This window comes from Mustela putorius, unplaced genomic scaffold (genome assembly GCF_011764305.1).
Source record: "Mustela putorius furo isolate JIRA1106 unplaced genomic scaffold, ASM1176430v1.1 tig00003944_pilon_pilon_pilon, whole genome shotgun sequence".
Classification (NCBI taxonomy): domain Eukaryota; kingdom Metazoa; phylum Chordata; class Mammalia; order Carnivora; family Mustelidae; genus Mustela; species Mustela putorius.
This window is the reverse complement of record NW_025422088.1, coordinates 6,431,393-6,447,140: the sequence shown is the minus strand read 5'-3', so window position 1 is coordinate 6,447,140 and position 15,748 is coordinate 6,431,393. Positions and strand designations below refer to the sequence as shown.

The 15,748-nt window shown below is 43.9% G+C and overlaps 1 long non-coding RNA gene across 7 annotated transcripts in view; it reads left to right on the top strand.

Moving 5' to 3' along the window:
* The window catches only part of LOC123389093, a 68,778-nt gene that overhangs the window by 52,348 nt on the left and 682 nt on the right, over nucleotides 1–15,748 (top strand). For 2 of the 7 annotated variants that reach the window (XR_006603626.1, XR_006603627.1), the window contains exons 2-5: nucleotides 10,569–10,639; nucleotides 11,138–11,233; nucleotides 12,974–13,093; nucleotides 14,816–14,920. This is a non-coding gene — a long non-coding RNA (uncharacterized LOC123389093). Of the gene's footprint in view, nucleotides 1–4,861; nucleotides 5,047–5,920; nucleotides 5,965–10,568; nucleotides 10,640–11,137; nucleotides 11,234–12,973; nucleotides 13,094–14,815; nucleotides 14,921–15,748 lie in introns of those variants that run through there. The other 5 variants (XR_006603622.1, XR_006603625.1, XR_006603628.1 and 2 more) reach the window with 4 other exon arrangements.

The following is a 15,748-nucleotide window of genomic DNA, read 5'->3' as shown; positions in this document are numbered from 1 at the left end:
TAACTATTCAATGAATAGCAAATAGTAGTCTTTCAGATTCCTGAGATTTTCACCTGATCTGACTAGGAAGTGATTGAAGCCTGAATTAAAGTGATATAGAAAGAGTAAAGACCTGGGAAATATATGGGGAAAAAATCCCTAGAAAAACAGCAATAATAACTGGCTGCTCTTTATTGATCCAGATCCTGCGGTAGGCAAAGAAGAGCTGCTTTTAGCCAGAGGATGATCTCCGTTTGTCTTCATGATCAGGCATTTCCTGCAAGCCAGGCATGGTGCTCTGCACTTGAGCTGAAAATGCTGGGGGGCCCTCACTGTCCCTTTTCTCTTCTCAGGGGGACAACGGGCATGTCCATGGTGCAGTGTGACAGGCTTTATCACAGGGAGATAAAAGACTGCCAAGGGTAGGTTGGAGCTGGGAAAAGCCACTTAGGAACAGATTTTCAGGGGAGGTGATACACAAGGGCAAAGCAGAAGAATGAGGATGAGTGTGTCAAAGTGCATTTGGGAAACTACAGCAAGTTCATGACAACTGACAACTGATCTGGCAGCATCACCTGGGGATGGAGGCTGAGCCCCGGGGTTAACATTGGGGGTGAGATGGTTTGTATACTATGCCAAGGAGGTGCGGTACCACACTGTGGGGGCACAGGGAGCTACCGGAGGATTTAAAATATCAGAATCGTAACCATAATAGGGTATTTAATTGCATCCTAGCTTTCATCAAGGGTAAGATACACTATAGTTTATGATCGACTAAGAAAGAGAAATGCTGTCAGTTAAACTAGGATATGTCATCAAGTTTAAGGTGAGTGCCACCTTAAGAGATATTAAAATGGGGGGGGAATCTTAGAACAAGTAAATTGTGGTACTAGAATAATTAAGAAAGCTCGAACACTTGGATCAACAAAAAAAAAAGTGATTATTGCTTACCATGTGCCCCAAACTATATTAAGTCTTAGAACAAGAGACGTTCTTGTCTTGATGCCCCGCAGCTGTTAGACCCAAGGTACAGAGGGCAGTAGCCAACTACCAGCAGGCCCCAAGTGCCATGTGCAGACTCTAAGAGCAACTGCCTTTGAGAGAGGAAACGGTTGAGAGTGGCCTTTCTGAGGTAGAGAATTACCAGCTGGGAAAGTAGCAAAATTGACAGAATCAGAATTGATGCCACTACATGACAGAGTTGGTGAAACTTCCCTTCTCAGAGATCTTGAGGCTCCTCAGAAATATATATTTGATTTTGGACAAATATGATCTGTTCGAGTTCCTGGTTCTCTCATCAGGAATGTTTCTTAGCCTTCATGGGCACGAGAAAAGGGTTTTGATAGTCCAGGGTAAATCCTGACAAAAGCAAAGCACGGTATCTGTGACAAACTAACCACTCAGAAGAGAACAACAGATAAAAAGCCAGGCCGACCTGACCCTGCAGGATAGGTAAGGTTGGTCCGGCAACAGGGGTAGATGGGAAGTGCCCATCTCCTGCTAGAAGAGCTAGAGAAGACCCCTTCCGGAGAGACCACCAGGAGAGGAGAGCAGTAGGTGCTGATGATGAAGTCCCAGAACCTAAGTCAGGTTCGGTGGGGTGAGGTTCGGAGCCGACGGCTAAGAAAGAATCCTTAAGACGTCTATGGTGCAAAAAGGTTGTTTATTAAAGCACGGGGACAGGACCCGTGGGCAGGCGGAGATGCAGCTGCCCCTGCTTTTGAGGGATGGCAGGTTATGTACCCTGAAGTTGTGGGAAGGTGAGTGGAAGGAAGAGGGCCTACAAGGTGCCAAGATATCCCAGGCCTACCTGAGGTCTTGACCTTGCAGCTTGATCAATGTTGTCTTTAGACCAGCCATTAAGATTAAGGTAGTTGGGAGACTTTTTGGTGGGATGTCACAATCCTGCTATCAATCGTCTTTGTTAGTGAGATTTAGGACATTTGTAAGCCAAGGGAGACTCCTGTCTAGCAGGATTGTGAGCTCTGCAAGTTAACTATTTGCTTATTGTTCATGGAAGTCAGGGCTGCCTGAGGAATGCTACACATAGGACTGAGGGGGAGCGGATGGAGAGTGGGGTGAGGGGGGTGCAAGGCGCCAGCTTTTGCTTTGTCTTCAGTCAGCCTCATGCTCCCTCATCACTGAGAGGCACTAAGGACTTGGCCTGAAGGACCTGGGCCTGAAGCTGGCACCAGGGAGTTGCAAGGGAGTTGAGCAACCTTTAGCTCTTGAGAACTGGGCTGGAGGGAAAATTCCTTGAAGGAGAAGATCCAAAACTTGTGTAGGGGCTGCAAGAAAAGCAGGTGGGACAGTGGTGAAACCTGGCATCTTACCGTAAGGAGTTCCCTATTTGAAGCTTGACAGACCAGTGAGGAACCATGGGCAGGCATTCCACCTCCAGGATGACCTTGTTATTCTCCCCCATCAAAGGCAGTGTATCTTCTTTGGGAATGAGGAACCATGATGGATTTTTGGTATCACCTGAGTAGCTGTTAGACTCATTGGCTCACACTCAGTCGGAGACAGCTTTTTTTCTTTTTTTCCTTAACAATATGTGTTTTAGTAATACAAAAGTAACCTGAACTTCTAGTGAAAGATTATTGATGTGAAGGACAGTATTCTAAAAAGAAAATAACATTCTAGTATATTTAATTTTAAAACCATATGGACCATCAATTTTTAAGGGAAAGAGTTGATGAAGTTCTAGAACCTAGGTGAGGTTCAGTGGGCTGATGTCCGGAGCTGATGACCAAGAAATAATTCTTGAGACATATTTGCTGCAAAACGGTGGTTTATTGAGGCCTGGGGACAGCACCTGTGGGCAGGAAGAGCTGCAGGTTAAGTACTCTGTGGTTGGGGAAAGGTAAGGGAAAGGGAGATTTCAAGGGAGTTTTCATATGTTAAAGAGGAGTTGTCTTTTACCAAGCCATTAACATCAAGATAGTTGGGGGGAGATGCCTGTCTTGCAGGATTGTGAGCTCTTCAAGTTAACTCTTTGTTTCTCATTTATGGCGGTCAGGGGTGCCTGAGGAATGTTACACATATTACCAAGGGGAGCGGGAGGAGAGGGGGTGCAAGGTGCCAGCTTTTGCTTTGTCCTCAGTCAGCCTCCTGCTCTCTCATCAAGTTCCAAACCTGAGAGGGGGCTCCTGGGAGTGAAGGAGTGCGAGAGAGTGGGAGGGCAGGAAGGGCAGTGGGCCTAGGGGAAGGCGCCCAGCCTGCTCCAGCTCTTTGTTTTGGAGACTCACGTGGTCCTGCCTAATTGGCCACCATAGAGCCTGAGTTCCCAGGGAGGCAGAGGCGTCCTTCGCAGCTGTGGTTCCCGGGTTCTTCCAGCTGCCAGCCCCACCTTCCCGCAGGAGGCTGGAGGCCCTGGGGGGACCACAACTCCCACAAGGCCCCGCACTCCAACAGAGCCTGGCTGATAAAGGGGCGGGGTCTGCGTGGAGGGGCGGGACCTTGATGCAGGGGCCTTGGGGTTCAGCATCCCCATGTGGCTTTCTGGAGCTCAGGAGCTTTCTCATCGCTTGATTGTCATCTGGCAGCTGGCCTCATTGGAGTCCTGGGGCGTCGCCTCGGACCTGCTCTTGACGGGTAGAGTGTAACAAAGTGTTAGCTTAGGAGGCGCAGTGCTAGGGACTGGGTAGCACTGAAGCTGCTGGTTGTCCTGGGCTTCCTGAGGAGGCTGTCTGAAAAAGTCACAGGTGCTGGTAGGGGAATCCTGGGGGAAAACTGGGGCCCAAACCAGCACTTGAGCCTCTGAGCCAGAAGCCAACAATAACTGGGAAAAAGTCCAACGGCGCTGAGGTGCTTTACTTTTGGCTGAGAAGATAAGCAGGAAGGCTAACAAACCAATGGGATGTCTGTAGACTTCTACTGGAACTTTTAGGTCTGTGTTCTGTAATTCCTTACCTGTCACTCAGAGGTTTTTTCTTTGTCTTCCTTGGGTTGCCTTCTTAGAGAATTCCTTAGCTTGATATTCCATCTCTCTGGTTTGGTTTTAAGCAGTGCTCATTCTGATATTCAACCCATCTCTTTGAAAGGTTTCTTTTTACTGCTGTTGCTATTTGTATTTCCAAGATATCGGTTAATTATTTTTATAACTGCCTGCTCTCATTTCATGATAAGATATTCTGTCTTATCCATATGATTAATTTAATTACATTGATGTTAATGTCTAACACTTTTCCCCCCCTTAGGTGCATATTCTCTCTTGAAAGAAAGGATAAAACATATTAAAGCTGTTCTTTTTTTTCCGTGGCTTGATTTTTCTGAAACATTTGTGATTGTTGGTTTATGTCTCACTCATTTTTATGTACCTCGAGAGTCTCTGCTTTGTACTCTCTTTGCAGGAGGGAGGGGCATAAAGAGGATGAACTGCAGGGTATTTTTTTTCTTTTTAATGAAAATGGGTAGAATGAGGGTTTGTAACCTACTGGTCACATGGGTACCCCACCCCATTCCTCCAGAGCCTCGTAATCATCGGGATTTTGCTTGTTTCTTTTACCCAAGCTCCCATACTCTCCAAGCTGGAAGCAAACATCCCATTTTCTACTTCCTGGAAGGCTATACTTTGGTGAAGCTTTGGTTCTAGTCTCTCAGCCAGTTCCCCTTTCATTTTCTTTCTTTTTCATTTTCTTTCTTTCATTTTCATTCTGGGCTCCTCCCTCCAGGTTTGCACTGCCTTTCCTTATGTACAAATGGGGATAGTAGGAAAGAGTGACTGAGAAGCCCTTCCAGTTTTTTAAAAAGATTTTATTTATTTATTTGACAGGGAGAGCAGAAGTAGGCAGAGCTTCAGGCAAAGGGAGAGTTATAAGCAGGCTCTCTGCTGAGCAGAGAGACTGAAGATGGACTCGATCCCAGGATCCTGGGATCATGACCTGAGCCGAAGGCAGCCACTCAACCGACTGAACAACCCAGTCACCCCCAAATAATTTTAGTATCTTCTTTTCAGTACTTCAAGGGAAACCAAACATCTTCAGGACTCTCAAAGATGAATGAAAAACCAGTAATAATTTGCTACAAAAATGACAAACATCTGTTTTTTGTACTGCATCTAAACAAGTAAGTTTTAAAATTAACCTTTTGGTAAACATAAGAATTTGCTGGACGTAATCCTTTGAAAGCTGATGCTTGTATACTTTTATATCTCGGTCAAGCAAGACACTATAGAATCATGGTGACCATCCATATTCTATACAAAAACTCTCAGTTCTATTAAAAACATGAAACAAGTGGTGCCTGAGTGGCTCAGTTGTTAAGCATCTGTCTTAGGCTCAGGTTATAATCCCATGGTCCTGAGATTGAGACCCACATCGGGCTCCCTGTTTGGTGGGAAGCCTGCTTCTCCCTCTCCCACTCTTTCTGCTTCTGTTCCCTCTCTTGCAGTGTCTCTCTGTCAAATATATAAATAAAAATTTTTTTTAAAAAAGGACATGAAAGAAATTCCCCAGGGAGAGGGAAGAGAATAAAGTTCAAAATTAGAATAAGTTCAAATTTAAATTTGTACATCAAAAGCTCTTTCTAACTGCCTCTCTTACACATAATTCTACTAAAATAGCAAACCCAATAGAGGGCAAAATTGTTTGTTTCAAAATACATAGCCTTGGACTTTTGTTATGTTGATAGAAAATTACCCAGTTGCCTCCATTAATTGGTTAGAATTTTGAGAGGAAGCTCGTGTATAGAAATGGGGATTTCTAGCACCGAGGGGCCAACAAACTGGAGGACGCTAACACTGCCTGCAATCTAGCAGCAACTCTCTGAGGCCACACGCTGATTTCGGGGAAGGGTACGACTGTTCAAAGTGAATGTGTAGGGGAGGGGCAAGATGGCGGGGGAGTAGGAGGAGGCGCCTTTTCAGCCGGTACCCCAAAGTGAGCTGATTACCTACCAAAGAACTCTGATCACCCATGAAATCAGCCTGAGATCAGAATTATACACATCTGGATCTCTATAGGGGCAGAAGACGCCAGTGGGCAGGTAAAGCGAAATGGGAATGGCGGTGGACTGATATCGGAAGATAAACAAAAGGGGGAGGGAGCCACCAGAGGTGACTGGTTGGAAAGTAATACCCCAATACGAGCGAGAGTGCACTGCGTCTGGGGACCAGCATTAACTTGGAGACTGGTTGAAAGCATTCCAAAACAGCAAAGGATCGCGGGGGGAAATTGTGGGAATCGGGGCAGCTAGGGACAGGGGCTTATGTCTCCAGTCCCAGGACAGTCTCCCGTGGTGCTGAGGCAGAGAGAGTGCAGAGGAGAAACCAGCTCTTGGTCCCTAAGCCGCCAGCGCACCCAAGAATGCGTGGGTTCTAGTTCCTGTGAGGGGATGGGAGCCACGCTGGTCGGCAGAACGTGCGAGCCCTACCACAAAGCTTGAGATATGCACACACGTCCCTCATGCTCCCCTGAGTTACAAAGGCCCAGCTGGCGCTCTTTGACCCGCGCCATTGTTTCAAAGCCTAAGCCGCACGCCCCAAACTCTCCCCTGACAGAGGTGCGCAAAAGCCCAGCCTGGTGTTTACAGACCAGCACCTTGTTCTCAGTGGCCGAGGCGCGTGCCGCCTCTGAAAGAGGTGCGTGCAGGCCGGGCACTCCCAGCCCGGGCCAGCGGCAAAATCTCAGTGTGTGATCGCTGCTTGGAACCTCTCTGGCAGTTTGGAACCTCTCTGGCAGTCGGGAGCTCCCAGACAGCTGCCACTGCCTTGGCTTTGGGTACAAGCAAAAGATCCTGCGCCCCCAGGGTCTGCAACTTGGAACCTGCTCTGCCGGCGGCCAAGGGGGAACTTATTTAGGCTCTGCACCCAGACTGAGGCTTCTCTCTGAGAGGGAGACCAGGGTGTGGTTTGTTTTCCTCTAAAACTACAAAAACTATCAAAGGCAGTCAAGGTGAGAGGAAAAAAAAAGTGAACAAGATTAAAAACCGCCAGAGAACAAAAGCCTGAAAAATCCAGTTTCCTCAGAGCCCAACCCCTTGAGGGGGGTGGGAGGACTTAACTCAGGAAACATCATTGACTGACAACCCACGTGGCAGGCCCCTCCCCCAGAAAACAAACCAAGAAAGAAAAAAAAAAAAGGACTACAAGAGAACAACCACTACTTCATAGGAAAACTTGTATTGTTCACTTGATCCCACTATTCCGGTTCATTTTTTTTTTTTTTACAGATAGGTAATTTTTTTAACCTATTTACCATCACAGTGAGTTGTACAGTACATCAAATTCCATAATACCTTTCTAACCTAACTTTTTGATACATACACCTATGTTTTTCTTTTGCATTTTTATTTTTTGAATTCCTTTTTTTAAATTTTAGTTTAGTTTAGTTTATTCCTTTTTAATTTTATCCTCTAATATTCATATAGAGTTAAACTTCAAAGTAATCCCCTTTCCCCAATCAATACTACCCCTATAGGTAAACCAATTTTTAATCCCCTTTATCTTAGGAAAGTTGAGTCCTTTAACAAAGATATCAAGATACATCCAGGAAGAATCAAAACAACCTTCCTCGCACACACTGAGAATTTATAAGAACTCTCCCATCTTCTTCCACCAGTGTTTCTGTGTTTTTTGTGTTTGTCCTGATAGCATATAAATTTTACACTTGTGGTTCTTTTTGACGAGGTTCTTTCTTTATTTGCATATATATATATATTTTTCTCTTGTCATATACTTGTATCAGTCTTTTTATCTCTTTTTGTTTGTCTACTTCATAAATCTTACCTTGGGGCCCATCTGGGCTGAACCTTCTTTTTCATCTTCCCTTTCTTTCCTGTCTCTCTCTCTCTCGTTTTTTTTCTTCTTTTCTTTTTTTACTTTTTTCTTTTCTTTTGTCTCTCATTTGGGTGGGAATCCTGATTGCTCAAAGTGAATGTGTATATATGAAGAGAGGACCTCAAGACCTCTGGAAGTCTGCATGCCTCATTCACTGGGCAGGGGACTTCCTGCTTCAGGTATTTGCACAATAGACTCCAGTTAAAGTCCACCTTCAGGACGAGTCAAAGCCATGATTGTTAAGAACACAGAATAGTGACCAATAGGCATTAATGGTCACTCAAGGGTTCTGGTACATTGTTATCCTCCAGTAGATTATAGAGGTAAAAAACATCTGAAAGAAGGATGAATACCCAACTTTTGAAGCAACATGGACAGGACTGGAAGAGATTATGCTGAGTGAAATAAGTCAAGCAGAGAGAGTCAATGATCATAGGGTTTCCCTTATTTGTGGAGCATACCAAATAGCATGGAGGACAAGGGGAGATGGAGAGGAGAAGGGAGTTGAGGGAAATTGGAAGGGGAGGTGAAACATGAGACTATAGCCTCTGAAAAACAATCTGAGGATTTAGAAGGGGTGGAGGGGAGGTATGGGGAACGAGGTGGTGGGTATTGTGGAGGGCACGTATTGCATGGAGCACTGGGTGTGGTGCAAAAACAATGGATACTGTTACACTGAAATGAAATAAAATACTAAAAAAATTTTTTTTTAAATCTGAAAGGTTCCCAGGAAGCAGTGGGTTTTGTTTTGTTTTTTAGAAAGAAGAGGAGGATGGGTCACTAGACTTTAAGAGGTCATGAATAAAGCAGGAGAGATAGGAACTGAATCATAAACTTTTGTCGTTAGCTTGGCAGGAGTTGACGTATAAGGTCCTAGGTCTGCATGGAGGTGGGTAGGTCACAGGGAGATAGTGAGGTTAGTACTCCGAAGGGGAGCTGGCATGTGGGCTTGGGTATCAAGTAATCACCAATGTAATTAAGTGGGATAACCATGTTTGGGGTGTGTGTGTGTGTGTGTGTGTGTGTCTGTGTGTGTCTGTGTGTTTCTGTGTGTTAATTCTTCATAGCTGGGGATACTGAGTTAGATGGTTATTGATCCCCTATCCAATTCCAACATTGCTAGTATTTATGACTTCTCTGGCTCAAATCTTAGCAATGGCTATGGAGAGAAGGTTTAGACCCAAAAGCATGGAGCACAGTGTATAGAAAGTTTCTCCCAAGCTTGAAAGAAGGCTTTATCAGTATATTTTTGTCTACTCAGGCTGCTATATCAAACACAGGCTGGGGGGCTTAAATGACAGAAATGTATTTTCTCACAGATCTGGAGGCCAGAATTTCTGGATCAAGGTGCCAGCAAGGTTGGTCTCCAGTGAGCCTTTTCTTGTTGGTCTATAGATCACTATCTTTTCAACTGTGCCCTCAGATGACCTCTTCTCTGTGGGCCCCCAGAGGGGAGGTAGGGAGAATGCTTTCATGTGTTTCCCCCTTATGAGGACACCAGTCCTAGCAGATTAGGACTCCTGTGACCTCACCAAGCCTTCAGTACCTCCTTCTAGGTAGGCCCTATCTCCAGATGCAGTCACACTGGAGATTAGGAATTCTACATATGACATTTGTGGGGACACAATTCAGTCCATAACAATTAGTACAGGAGAAAAACCATGGAGAGAATTCTAGAGGAGTCACACATGGATGTTTTAAGGTAAGTGGGTATAAAAGAGTACCTCTGAAGTCCAATAGGTCATTAGAGCTAGAGGCCGACAGGAAAGTCCCGTACGTGCCACAGTTTTGAGTTTAATGCAAGCGCAACTCTGAAGGGAAAATATTTGGGAGGCCTTGGCCAACCACTACTTCTAGCCAGGGGTTATTCTGGAGGGAGTATCTCTCAGAGTGCTGCCTAGAATCAAGACTTTGGGGTTGGAAAAGTGCTACTTCCAAAGCTGGAGAAGGATGGTGTTGTAAGTTACTTGAAGAGTACTGTTCTGGGAGATAGGAGATCTGGGGTGTCCTCTTTGTTCAGCTGCTGACCAGATGTGAAAATGCAGATTAACTCCCTAACCATCTCAGTTCTACCACCATGTGCTGCTGTCATGTGTCCCAAGCCCCAGAGTTAGTTTTATCCATAACCAGAAGCTGGTCTTTTAGTTCCCAATCTCTTAATCGGGCTGATCGTCACAATATATAGCGGACACGTGACAGCCGCAGAGGAGAAGTAAGGGTTGTCTTCCCCTCAGGGAGAGTGGAAAGGCTCTAGGAGAGGGCATACCAGTAGACCAAAGGCAGCCAGTGCCGGGGAGTGGAGCCACGGGGAAGAGTGTGCTGATGACAGCCTTGTGGAGGGAGGGCAGAAAGAGCCACCACCATGACACTTGAGTTACAAATGGAGCTTGGGGATAGAGAAGGGATCAGGGCACGGTAGAGCAGCAGCTGGCAAAGTGATTCTGTTGAGCTTAAGCTCATAGTGCCTTAGAGAATTAGAATGGGAAATACCTTGCTATTGTCTGTGACTCTGTGATTGTGTGAGTATGAGTGACAGAGTGGGGACAAAGAGAGAGGGAGAGAGAATACATTCAATTTTAAAGAAGGACAATAATGGATGCCTGGGTAGCTTACTCAGTTAAGCATCTACCTTTGGTTCAGGTCATGATCCCAGGGTCCTGGGATTGGATCCCATACCAGGCTCTAGTGGGGGGCCTGCCTTCCCTCTGCCTGCTGCTCCCCTTACTTGTGATCTCTCTCTTCCTCTGTAACAAATAATAGTAAAAAATAAACGAGGGCGATACGTTATGTTTACTTTTGTTTCTGATGCCAGACAGGTTCAGAGGATTGAAGAGGGAGATCCAAGGAGCTAGCCTCTCAAGAGAAGTGAATACCTAGTCACTGGTAAGACCTCTGGTCCTGCAATACAATATGGCTCCTGTGATCTGGGTCCTGTTAAATGCCCCTTGCCATCCTTAACCTGATAGTTTGATTCTTCATTGCATTCAGTGTGGGGAACTGGGAGAAGCTATGACACTTGGCCCTTTGCGGGGGAATTTTAGTAGTATAAATAGCAATAGTTATCAGTTCTGGAGCACTTCCATGACTCTGCTGAAGGCACTGTGCTGTGACCTGGGTTTAGAGCAGTGAGATAAACATAGAAATAGATGTGGGCTCTGTTCCCAAGAATCTGAAACCCACTATTCTTCTTGTCCCCTTCCCATTCTGTCTTCTTCAGCCCTTGTGCAATCCCACCAAGCAGGAAGCTTGCTTCTCCGCGTCCCTCTGCTGCTCCCCCTGCTTGTGCTCTCATTCTCTCTCTCTATCTCTCTGTGTCAAGTAAATAAATCAAATGTTTTAAAAAGTTATAAAAAACGGCAAAACAAATAACCATTTTTGTAGAGTGATTTTCTGAATGCAGTTATGGGCAGTGCTGGATACTGAAGAAGACGCTCTGCTGACCAGAGAAGTGGGGAAATTACCGAACAAATTCCACAGGTCATTGAATATATCACTTCATCACCCCACCCATAGCACTCATTAATCTCTAACCCAGCCAATCTGTTGGTTATAAAAATGAGCTTTCTCCAAACTGACAGGCAGTTCTCATTTTAGCAATGTAAATCATTTTGATCTTTATCACTAATGTGATCTAATCCTGTCTAGTAAAGAAACTTGAGTTCTATATCTCTGTAAACATTTAAGAAAAACAATGGACTCAACTCTAATTACTTTTTAACTAACTTGACTTGTCAAGGGAAGGAGAAAGTAAATATCAGAAATCTTACCACTAAGCACAAGTTGCAAGTTATACCTGCCAAGATGTGGTTCAAAATATAAGTAACCAGTCTCCTTAGAAGCCTTTTACCTTCTTATATCTGTTATGTTGGGTAAATGAGTAGTTACTAGAACACAGCTGGCTCAGTGATCACAATTCAGCTTACCCTCAGAGATATAAATAGATTACATGTTTAGCCCGGTAACTGGACACTGATATAGAATTATTCACTGGCTGATTCCTAGATCAGAAACCAAAAAAAATTTTCTTTTTTATGGAAGTATGGCTGTTACAATAGTCTCACCTGTACCACATAGTGATTGACTTAACTACTCTATACGTTACAGCTCTAGATGTAACATTTTAATAAAACAACAATATCCTTGATGGTATCATGGAAATGTAAATGCCTTGTGCACTTTTCTTAATGTGTATAATTACCTAAACATCATAGTAAGTAAATCAAGGCCATTGTCAAGCTTCCATCAAGGAGAGTCCTTAACTAGAGGGATTTCCCATTGCTCTCAGGATGATAACCTCTGAGTTACAGGTTCCATTAGTTGGCCACACACATTTGGAGCCTTGTGGACTTTCTGACAGCTGAGCGCATATCTCTGTTTCAAGCATTGTGATCCCTGTTCTTACTGCAAGAGTGACAGTTGTCACTTTTCCTGTGACCCCTGTCTTTAGGAAAGTGTCTGACTCAGAAAGTCGAATCAGTACCCCCCAAAGGTATTTTCAGGAGAACCACCTCAAAGATGATCACCTGAGATACTGTCAAGAAAAAAAAAAACTGAAATTCTAAGCAACATCCATAATAAGTCTTTTCATGTTGATAAGGAAAGATTTTCCCCTAAATACCAGATAGGTTCCATGAAAGTGAGATCTTTACCTGTTTTGTTCACCGTGTCACCAGTCCCTAGAAGAGCGCCTAAGACATCACTCAAGATTAGGTTGCTTTGAATGAATCAAGTAGTTTATGGTCCTTAGGCAAGAGATGGGATTTGTGTTGGGATTTCAAGAATGGGAGGGGCCAAAGAGAAAATTGAGAAGCTAAATGTGAAAATATGCAATTTACTGACTGGAGTAGGTCTGAATACATTTCAAATAATTAAACTATGGTTGTGGGTCTATATGCGTTTTCATAATTTTCCCTTGAAAATGTGAGGCATACGGATGTCATCTCCAGTGAATTCTCCTTGTCCGTATACAGAATCACCAAAAAAAAAAGAAAAAAAAGGCATTCTGACTGTCCTCAGCCCATCCACTCCAGGATTGTGACTCTTTCTTCCCCATGTTCTTTCTGACATCATGGACTTTCAGGTTGATTTCTCCCATCTTGGGTCCCACTCTCATTAGCTGTAGAAGTCATGCGATGTTTGTGATGTGAGGGTGGCAATACTCTCTGACCTTTGGTTACAATATGTCTTTGAAATCCAGTGTTTATTCTGCTTTTACAGCATTTCTCCATTTGAACTGGCCACCTTTTAAGTGGTCATGAGCCACATGTGGCTACTAGCCATGGGACTTGGACAGAAGAGGTGTGGAAAGTCCACTCATTCTTCCACTCAAAGGATATTGTGAGTTATGCTACATCTTTTTTTTTTTTCAAGTGTCTTTTTTAGATATTTAAATTCTATTAGCCATTAGATAGTACATCATTTGTTTCAGAGAATTTAGTAACTCATCAGTTGTGGATAACGCTTGGTGCTCATCACATCACGTGTCCTCCTTAATGCCTATCACCCAGTTACTCCATGTCTCCCACTCCCCTCCCCCCCCAGCAACCCTTAGTTTGTTTCCTATAGTTAAAGGGGCCTCATGGTTTGTCTCCCTTTATGATGACTCCCATTCAGTTTTCCCTCCCTTCCCTCTGATCCTCTGTACTACATCTTAATCTCCACAGTAAAGTCAAGCAGTGGTAGTAATTCAGTCATGGAGTCATGCATATTCTAAATCTGATGAGGTGGATTCCTATACTGCCTTTGTCTCTGCTAGAGCGCTTACATTTGTTATATTATTGCTGCTGTGTTCATATTTCTCGTTCACTGAATGTCTGATAAAAGAATTAGGAAAATGTGTGACTGCAGAAAATACAATGGTCATGGATAATGAAGATTTTCTCCTTGACCAGACTTGAGTCAGGTTCCTCTGAGTCCTCTTTCTGTCCAGCCTTGACCTCAGGCTCCGCTCACTTAGCCCAGTTTTAGCAAGAAATCTGCTTAGTCAATTTTTCAGCAATCTCCTATCCTACTCTTGATATCTGATCAAATTCCTTATCTCTCACCCCTGGTATCTTACCACTCTTTTTTTTTTTAAGATTTATTTATTTTGACAGAGAGAGAGCCTGAGCAGGGGAAGTAGCAGAGGGAGAGAGAGAACAAGACTCCCCACTGAGCAGCAAGCCCAATGCCAGGCTTGATCCTGGGATCAGTTCATGACCTAAGCCAAAGCCAGAGATTTAACCAACTGAGCCACCCAGTTGCTTCAGTATCTATAACGCTTAGTATCTGATCAAGTCCCTTATTCCCAGGTCACCTGGTTGGTGCAGCTGGTTGAACGTTTGACTCTTGGTTTCTGCTCTGGTCATGATCTCACAGTCCTGAGATTAAGCCTCACCTCAGGCTCTATGCTCAGTGAAGAGTCTGATTAAAATTCTCTTTCCCTCTCCCTCTACCCCTACCCCTGACCCCTCTCTCTAAAATGTATTAATAAGTCTTTTAAAAAATTCCTTATCCCCTGCTCTCAATAGTTTATGACCCTAGCCTTCCTTCAACAATATTACTGTCCAGATGGTTTAGCCATAATCCCTTCATCCTTACCCTTGATATTCCATCTTAATTTTACATTCAGTGACCCCCACCATGCTCTTTAGCTATAAATATCCATTTGTCTGAGCTGAGCCAGATTTCTCTCCCATACTATAAAATAAAATCCCATCGTAGTAGCATCTCTTGAATAAAATCTTCCTTACTGTCTTTAATGGGTGTCACAATTTTTTTTTCTTTAACAGTCAGGAGGGTGCTAATGGAGTACCATGACAAAAGGCCTAACTTCCTATAATGGACATTTCCTTGGTTTACCTGACAAATACTCTTTCTCTCTTCTAAGGAAAATTTCCAGTTCTCAGTATAACTGCCAACTGGCCCAATGGTGGACAAGTGAGTCAGATGAGACCAAAATGAAAATTCTGTTGAGACACTGGACCTTGAGGATTCAAGCCAAGGACGAAAAAGTGTTGGTACTCCATTATTCTGATGGTCCATTAACTCTTGCCTTTTTGTTTCCTGTGTCTATCACAGCCCCTGCCTTTTTGAAGATAATGACCATTCATCTGAGTACACAGTTTTCAGAATCCCTTTGCAGTGGTTCATGCGGGCCAAGGTAGTAGAGCATAATAGATCTCTGTAAGTATTTAAAAAATGTCTTTGTCCCTGTTGCCCATGGCCATTAAAGACAAAAGGTCGGGGGTAGGGGGATATTGGAAAAGGTGAAGTTATAGCTACTCACTGATGTTGTGATTGGTAGAGAGAAAGCAACACCTACATACAGGGCCAGTGGGTGAGTGGAGGAAACATCTTTGGCTCTCGGAAGAATGGGGGAAGGAGAAATATTAATAATCTTTGTCTTTGGAACTGCCCCTGAAGACTTCCCCACACAGGAAAATGACCTAGTGTGACTCTCCTAAACTTCGGCAAGCCCCTTAAATTTAACTGACATCTATATCTGATTCTCCCTGCTGGATAACTCTGATCATTATTTGATTGTTACTTATTTTATTTTAAAATAATTTTTAAAGAAAATTTTAATCTAAATACAATTAATTAACATATAATTCTAGCTTCATACATACAGGTTAGTGATTCATCAGTCTTTTATAACTCCCAGTGCTCACTGTATCACATGCCTTCCTTAATGTCCATCACCCAGTTACCCCATCCACCAATCCCCCTCCCCTCCAAGAACCCTCAGTTTGTTTCCTGTGATTAAGAGTCTCTTCTGAGAGGTACCTGGCTGGCTCAGTGGGTTAAAGCCTCTGCCTTCAACTGAGGTTATGATCTCAGGGTCCTGGAATCGAGCTCCACATCAGGCTCTCTGCTCCCTGGGGAGTCTGCATCCTCCTCTCTCTCTCTTCCTGCCTCTCTGCCTACTTGTGATCTCTGTTTGTCAAATAAGTAAATAAAAATCTTTTTTTTAAGTCTCTTCTGGTTTGTCTCACTCTTTGACTTCATCTT